This window comes from Neltuma alba, unplaced genomic scaffold (assembly GCF_004799145.2).
Source record: "Neltuma alba isolate B1F8T4 unplaced genomic scaffold, ASM479914v2 tig00002569_pilon, whole genome shotgun sequence".
NCBI lineage: Eukaryota > Viridiplantae > Streptophyta > Magnoliopsida > Fabales > Fabaceae > Neltuma > Neltuma alba.
In genome coordinates, this window is record NW_021632921.1 from 32974 (window position 1) to 41942 (window position 8969).

The 8969-nt window shown below is 34.1% G+C and overlaps 1 pseudogene; it reads right to left on the bottom strand.

Annotated features, from left to right (window-relative positions):
* Positions 1-2331: 2331 nt before the first annotated feature.
* On the bottom strand, positions 2332-8380 carry LOC114732733 (uncharacterized; annotated as a pseudogene).
* Between the last annotated feature and the right edge of the window lie 589 nt (positions 8381-8969).

An 8969-nucleotide genomic window follows, 5' to 3' on the forward strand; every position in this document is an offset into this window, starting at 1 on the left:
TATGAATTCCGAAGACAAACTCAATTGAGATTTAATATTTATGATTAAAATAAATCCCTCAACAAACTCCTATATTAAAATGAGAAAACCTACTAAATAGCAATAGGGGACAACCTAGTCTTCCGTGGTCTGTTTTGTTTTTTTTTTTAAAATATCCATAGTCATATTGTTCTCTTAATCATATGGATGAAGAATTAAGAAGGACATTGAGCAAAATAAGGAGAGAAAAAAAGAATCAAGAAAGACAAAATAACCTGCAGATCTGGAAATTTATATCACACTAAATCTTTACCTGCAGAGGCATCCAGCGGTACCATTTTTAAGAACACACTGCAAAGTTTTTAGAAACGTTGAAACTCCAATCTACAAAAAAAAAGAAGAAGATATTTGTCAGAAATTGACACAGATAAATCTATATCTTAATATGTTATTTGATATCTTTTAGAGTTTTATTAATTGAAGTGGGCTAATTTGCATTTATTATGATTATTTTGAATTAAATATTAATTGTATTAAAATAAAGCTTAAAGGGTCATTTTCTCATACTTTTATCTTTGCTCTTAAATAATTGAATTTGGTATTTTATGATACTATATTATCTCAATTTATTTTGTAGTTCTTTGAAAGGGAAAAAAAAGAATTGAAAAGCTGAAAAAAAAATTATCTCAATTTGTTTTGCAAGTCTTTGGAAAGGGGGAAAAAAAGCTTGAAACTCACCATGTTTGATAAGGCTGTGCAAAAACCCGATAGTTTGGTATGCTCTAATACAACTCGAGCAAACCCAATCCAGTCTGGTCTAGAAAAAATTAGTCTGGAACAAGACTGGATTGAACTGGTCTCATTAGGCTGGACTGGACTAGGGAATGGCCCCTCAGACCAATTGGTCTAGTCCAGTTTGACTCGATTTTTTTAAAATTTTTAACTATTATTTATATAATTTTAATTTGTTTTAATTCTTCTATATAAGTTTTTTGTCTATTCAAATAATTGAGATTCATCTATTAACTTCCTAAGTAATGAGCATGTATATATATTTTCTATAATATAAGATCTATATTAATGAGGATTAATAAATAAAACATGACATTATTGAGAAATTAAAAGGAAATGTTCAAATTAGATGAAGTTTGGATCAAAATATATGCAAAATTTTATATAGTAAGTTGCAATCTTGCTCCCATTAAAGAAAAACTTTAAAAAATATTAAACTGTGGTCTTGGACTACCTCGACCAGTCTAGTGAATCAAGTCCAATCCAACCCAACCTCAGGTCGTCTTTTTCATCCCGAGATTTTTATTGGACCCGACTTTGGGTTGATAACAAATTCGGTCCAATCTGGTCCCTGCATACCCTTAGTTTTTGAAATGCAAGGCGCCGCCTCCTTCTTCAAAGAAGAGGAAGGACATATGATATGATAATGGAATGCTCAAAGGAGGAAGGTCGACTGCTTTGAAGAAGAGGAAACAGAGGAACCGATGGCTGATATATGGAGGAGGTGGAGTCGAGAGGTTGGGGCTCAAGTGCATGGCACTTTGCTTCTCTTCACTGGTTCCAGGATGAAATTATCCAAAATCTAGTGCATAGGAGTGTTCAATTCATCCTGTTCCAGTCCTGATGAGTTTGGAACGGGACGGCTATAGGAAGGCACAATAACCGGGACTAGATTTTTTTATTAATAATTATTATTAAATTATTCAATTCACTTATAATAGTAATTATTATTATTATTTTTATAGTGATTTTTAACTCTTAAGTTGCAATATTATCTCAACAAAATCTTCTTTCTTAATAAAATCATTCATAAAGCTATTATATAGTGCGTCTTTTATGATTCTTTTTATAGTATTGCTTTTTACTTTTGTACTATATATATAATTGAGCTTCTTAAATAATTTTTTTATAATGTTTTAGCCAATGAAAAGTAAACATTAGAACATCAAAAAATTCATACAAAAAATTATTGTGTTTTTTTTAAAAAAAAGGGAAAACATGATGTCCCGTTCCGGTTCTGGTCCCATTGGAAGGGGACAAGACATGGGATGAAAATCTCATCCCATTCCTATTCATTGGGATGGGCCTATCCTGATCCCGTCCCCGTCCTGTCTTGTGGAGAGCCATAATACTCCATCACTAAAACGATCTATTTTGGTTTGCTTTGGCTTTGTTTATTTATTTTTTCAGCATTTTAATCCTTTTGCAATCTAACATAATAACCCAAAATCAGTTTCTTTTCAATTCCTCTGTCCCTAGTGACATGCAAAATAATGAGATGATATGGTGCCATAAAGCCCCAAAATCAATTGACACCAAACTTTAGTATTACCTGTCATTTGAAAAAAGATAAAGAAATCAGTTTTCTACATATTTTATTATGAGCTGCGTTATTCATACTAGCGAACAGCACTTGCTATAAGTATTTTTGCTTTCCATATTGATATACTGATTTGAAATTCTTTCTAAACCCAAAAGACAAAAGTTGGGGGGGGGGGAACTAATGTCGTCCTATATCCCATCCAAATTCTTCCATTTCAGAGTCAACTGATAAAGTACTTTCTGTAGAAGAACCATTTTCTTTAAGAGCATTAGCTGAAACATCTTTTAAAACCATAATTCTCTTACGAATCTCTTTACCTTCTTCACCTTTCATCAAACTTTTGACCAATTTAGCAATCTCTTCCCTTTCCACTATGCCATTTTCCTTGCCCTTTGGCCTCAATGCCACTTTTGAACCATCGGTTAACAAAACAGCATTAGTCCTCTGTTCTGCAAAGAGTGGCCAAACCATTAATGGCACTCCGTTTTGTAGACTTTCAAGAACGGATTTCCAACCACAATGACTTAACAACCCACCAATGGAACTGTGGCTAAGGATTTGAATCTGAGGTGCCCACAAAGGAATAACAAAACCCTTCTCTTTGGTTCTCTCCAAAAACCCTTCTGGTAAGAAATCTAATGGATTCTGATCATTTGAGGAATCAAGGTAAGCAGCACTAGCAACATTACTTGGTGGTCTCACAACCCATAAAAATTTTTCACCACTTAGTTCCAACCCTAAAGCCAGTTCATTGAGTTGTTCTTGTGACAGTGTCCCTCCACTCCCAAAAGAAACATAAAGAACAGATTTGGGTGGTTGATTATTGAGCCATTTTAAGCAGTCCGACCCGTTTTGATCCCCACTTGACCCACTATGTAAAATGGGTCCAACCGGATATATCTGAGGCTTCTTCTCTTTCATATCTTCCTGTAAGGCCTTTATAGTCTGAGCTCTAATTTGTAAAGCTATTGACCAGAACTCCATCTGCAAGACTGAACCTTCTGGATCGCTCGAGAAATTGCTTATAAACTAGACTGCTTCGATCTTGAACAGAGTCTGTCAAATCTCTGCCATGAACTGGAACACAACCTGGCATCTCTATGGGATCTTGCAGGTCTCTGAACTCACAAGAAACAACCTCCTCCAACTTGGGGATATAGAAATAGAGAGATAAAACCATAGCAGATAATGGGAAGTACACGTAAGATAATATGTTGAGTTCCAAAGCAATATCTAGCACTTCCATGGCAAAAACATCAGCAATTAAAGCTGCAAGCTTAGTACTTGAACTCATCAAGGTCTTCAATTCCTCACGAATGTAAGGTAGTGAGAGAGTCGCTGCACGTTGAATTTGGAGGCCAGGATGGTGGTTGTCTTGAGGCATATTGATAGGTACTGGAGGGAGGAAAATAGGGTTTATGTTTGAAGGGAGGGTTTGAAGGTAAGATTTGGAGGAAGAAGAAGGAGACCCAAGTGAGGGAATTATACAGGTGACATGAAAATCTGGATGAAGATGAACCAGTCGCTTGGAGAACTCAATAATTGGGACGAGATGGCTGAACCCAGCACTGGCAATCACAGCTATATGAGTTGTTTTCGCCATGAAAATGAATTAGAGCTCTGATCGCTTAGTTTCTGCTTCTTGATATTGTTTTGGAAGGAGATGAGATGGATATGGATATTTATTATGCGGAAGGAGAAAAATGGTTCGTCTTCAACTTCTCTGCATCTTCCTCAATGTCTATTCAAGTGATGTCATTTTGTTCCTTGTATTGATTACAAAAACGTTAATGATGAGAATGCTGTATTAGCATGAAGTTAGAAATTTCGCGTTAGATTGGCACTGTATGGGAAGATAAATTTGATTCTGAGCGCCTGACAAATTTGACTCCTTATATTAACAATCGAGTATTGGAGTTTGATTTGACTTTCACTTCCCTATCAATATCATGAGAAAGCCCTCTTTATACCTAATGCGGAACTTCTAGCACGTTAGTTTTCTCGTTTTTAATATATTTTATACAGCTTAAGAAAAAACCTTTTAAAATATATTAATTTTTTATTAAAATATAACAATTTTTTTAACTTTACCCATATTTAATATATACATCTTTTAAAAGAGATACTTATTTACATTATGATAAATAAAGAACAAAATAGTACATTCACACTAAAAATTTAATGAAGTGACTTATAAATAGGATAAAAAAAAACTTCTCTCTACCCTCTAAATAGGACCAAAGAAGTATGCTTCAATAATATATTTCTTTGGAAATAATTGAATTCACCCTCCAAGAGAATAGATGTTAAATTTTTGTGTCCTTTATTTGCTACAGTGCTTTAAGGTTTTATTAATAGTTATTCTTTCGAATCTTAAATGTAGAAACTGGTTGATAAGCTTTTGTTTTTAAATATAAAACCTCAATATGTTTTAATTATATCCCAAATTCATAATTTGTTTTCCAAACTATTCCTATTAATGTATATATCACAGGATATTTTCATGAATAATGATGATGATTAAAGGAAGTATTTTACTGAAACCAATATATATTTGTCATAAATAATTAGCATAACTAACTTTTTAAAATATTTATAAATTAATTATCTGGTTTCTATATTTAGGACTGAAGAATGGGTTGGCGGAAAAAGAGGATTGAAGAAGGGAATAATTTCCTTTTTTACCAATATAATTAATAATATATTAATTAATTGTTAATATGTGTATTAATTAATTGTTAATAATTTTACATATATTTATAAAATATAAGAATAAATATGTTTTGAAAAAAAAATTCAACAAAAAAATATTATTTTAAAAGCAGGAGAACCGGTCAAAAGGCAAAAAGAATTAGGAAGAAGAAAGAAGGAGAAATTTGAGGTGTGAAATGATGGGGCTCCTCACTGACAATGTCCATCTTTCATTCCAAAAGCAAAAAATTTTCGCATATCACAGAACCATAGTTTTGATGGGCAATCTATGGTTTCATGACAAAACTATGGTTTTAAAAAATTGAGGGGTGTTTGGATGTTTTTAGGGGCAAACCTTGGTTTGGGTCCTCAAACCATGGTTTGGGATGATACCCAAACACCCCCTTAATCCATCGCAACGTGATAAATTAGTATTTGAATTAGTCCCTCACAACGTGATGAATTAATATTTGAATCATTACTAGAAAAGGTATCCACACTTAATGTCCAATAATATTTTAAACAAAATTGTTTCTAACAAGAGAATACGCGTGGCTAGCCAAAAAAAAGGGGAAAAGAAAAATCCAGCTAACTATCAACAAGGGGCCTAGTCATTGTATTATCAGCTTGATTGGCCAACTCAGCATACAAGACCGCATTTGGTCTAGTTCCCGAAGGTTTTTTCAAAGTTTTTCCTTTGTTGCTATATTTTTATTACTTTTAGGGGGATTCGATGATTTTTTAGTATTGAATCTCGTGAATGTATTTTAACCCTGATGTCTGCTTGTTGCTGATTCCTTATTCCTCTCATGAAGATAGCTAAAGTCGAAGCTAAGCTTGTGAGTTGTGACCCTTAGATTGGGCTAGGTCCATTGATCTTTTGCATTTTGATCATTTTAGCACTAAAATTGAAGACCTGGCTCTACCCTACCGCTTGCTTTGGATGGCAATAGGGAAGATTCTTATTTAATGAAGTTGAGTATAGAGGGTTTATTTTGAATTCGCAAATTGCATCTCTTATGATTGCATGAGGAGATTGTGGTTGAAAACGAAACCAAACTAAAGTTGAGATTAATATTCTATCAGATAAATTAAAAATACTATTGCTATGTTGAGAATTAAAAACACTAAATTAGAGGACGTAAAAGGCAGGACTCATGTTGTTTGATTTTTATTTCATTCTTTTAATAGGAAAGGCTTAGTGTCAGTAATGCCATTTAATAATGTCTTTGTGCGGGTGCTATGGGCCCATATACACCAACCCATCACATGGGTGCGAGTCTTAGGAATGGGTCCCATTCGACACAGGTTTGCAAGTCAACTTTATCAACAATGTCATCTAGAGTTCATTCATACATAATGTAGGAAATGTCAACCTGCAAATGAAGTTGAATGATACTACCTCTGGTCTGAATTATAAGAGTTAGTTGACTAATTTGAAAAAATTAAAAAAAATAAGTTAAGTTAGTCATTTGTAATAAATAGATATTGTCTTTCTTAAAATATTCTTACTAATCAAGTGTATTATTGGCTAGAACTAATATTATTAGGAAGACTATTTTAGAAAAAAATACATAAATATGAGAGATAAAGTGAATTAGAAGTCTTATATTTAAGACCAAACTAAAAGTCAAACGACATTTTATTAAGGACCAGAGGTAGTATATTAATTACTGAAAATATGTTCTTGCGATCAGAAGTAGATAACATAATAAAGACCCATACCCAAATATTAATTGAAAAAAATGAAAGTGAGGGTTAAGAAAATTGAAAGAGATGGACGCAAGATATTAGGCAATGGCAGAAATGGAAACTCGAGTAATATTGGAAGCAAAATTAATGTTTCTACATCACACCCAAATTCTTCCATTTCACAGCTATATGATGAAGTGTTTCTGTAGAAGAGCCATTTTCTTTAAGAGTACTAACTGAAGCATCTTTTAATACCATCATTCTTTTACCAATCTCTTTTCCTTCTTCACCTTCCATCAAACTTTTCACCAATTTAGCAATCTCTTCTTTTTCTACTATGCCACTTTCATTACCCTTTGGTCTCAGTGCCACTTTCAGACTATCAGTTAACAAAACGGCATTAGTCCTCTGTTCTGCAAATAGCGGCCAAGCTATTAATGGCACTCCTTTTTGTATACCCTCAAGAACAGAGTTCCAACCACAGTGACTCAAGAACCCACCAGTAGAACTGTGACTAAGGATCTGAATCTGAGGTGCCCATAAAGGAATAACAAAACCCTTCTTTTTGGTTCTCTCCAAAAACCCTTCTGGTAAAAAATCTAATGGATTCTGATCATTTGAGGATTCAAGATAAGCAGCACTGGCAACATTACTAGGTGGTCTCACAACCCATAAGAACTTTTCACCACTTAGTTCCAACCCTAAAGCTAGTTCGTTGAGTTGTTCTTGGGGCAGTGTCCCTCCACTCCCAAAAGAAACATAAAGAACAGATTTGGGTGGTTGATTATTGAGCCATTTTAAGCAGTCCGACCCGTTTTGATCCCCACTTGACCCACTATGTAAAATGGGTCCAACCGGATATATCTCAGGCTTCTTCTTCCCCTTCATTTCTTCTTGTAAGGCCTTTATCGTCTGAGTCTCTAATTCTGTAAAGCTATTTACCAGAACTCCATCAGCAAGACGGCACCATTTTGAACGCTCAAGAAATTCCTTATAAGCTAGACTGCTTCGATATTGAACTGCATCTGAGAGATCTCTGCCATGAACTGGAACGCAACCTGGCATCTCTATCGGATCTTGTAAGTCTCTGAACTCAGAAGAAACAATCTCCCCAAACCTGGGGATATAGAAATAAAGAGATAAAACCATAGCAGATAAGGGGAAGTACACGTAAGCTAAGATGTTGAGTTCTGAAGCAATATCTATCGCTTCCACGGCGAAAACATCAGCAATTAAAGCTGCAAGCTTATTATTACTTGAGCTCATCAAGGACTTTAGTGTCTCACGAATGTAGGGTAGTGAAAGAGTCATTGTACGTTGAATTTGGAAGCCATGATGAAGATTATCGTGAGGCATATTGTTGTTAGGTACTGGAGGGAGGAAAATAGGGTTTATGTTTGAAGGAAGGGATTGAAGGTAGGATTTGGAGGAAGAAGGAGGAGACCCGAGTGAAGGAATTATGCAGGTGACATGAAAATCTGGGTGGAGATGAACCAGTCGTTTGGAGAACTCAATAATGGGGACGAGATGGCTGAAACCAACACTGGGAATCACAGCTATGTGAGTTTCTTCCGCCATGAAAATGAATTGGCTAGCTCTGATTTCTTGATAGGGTACTGATTGTTTTGGAAGGAGAGATGGATTGATATCTATTTATTTATGTGGAAGGAGAAGTGGTTTGTCTGCAACTTCTCTGAATCTTCGTCAAGGGCTATCAAATGATGTAATTAAGTTGAAACTTAAAGCTTTTTGTGATGTCATTTTGTTCCTTTGTTTTTATCGTCTCCAATTTCTTCCCTGCAGTCACCTAAAGTCAGCTCATATTTGATTGGGTAAACGGCCATATAAGTCTCTGTTTTAAGTAATTCCCATTTTGCTATATAACTATTTTGATTAGATAAACATTAAAAAGCACTTCCAGTCAAAAAATATAATAACTGAGCTGTATCGAGTTAAAATATAAAAACTAAGTTACAAACGTGTCAAAATTATAAGGATTAAAAGATTAATTTTTTTAATTTATAGATATTAAGAAAGGTATAAGGTGCTTGAATATCCTAGAAGTATTTACAACACCTAAAAATTTTTTTTTTTTACTCTTCTGTGTTCTCAAAGTTTTATTTTGAAGTAATTCTATCTTGAATCGTTACCCGTTAAATTTAACTATTAAAGACATTGATCAAACCATATAATTTAATTATTAAACTTAACGACAAATGACGGTCAAAATATTTTTGCTATGAAAATAAACTTTCAAAGTATATAAAAGCAA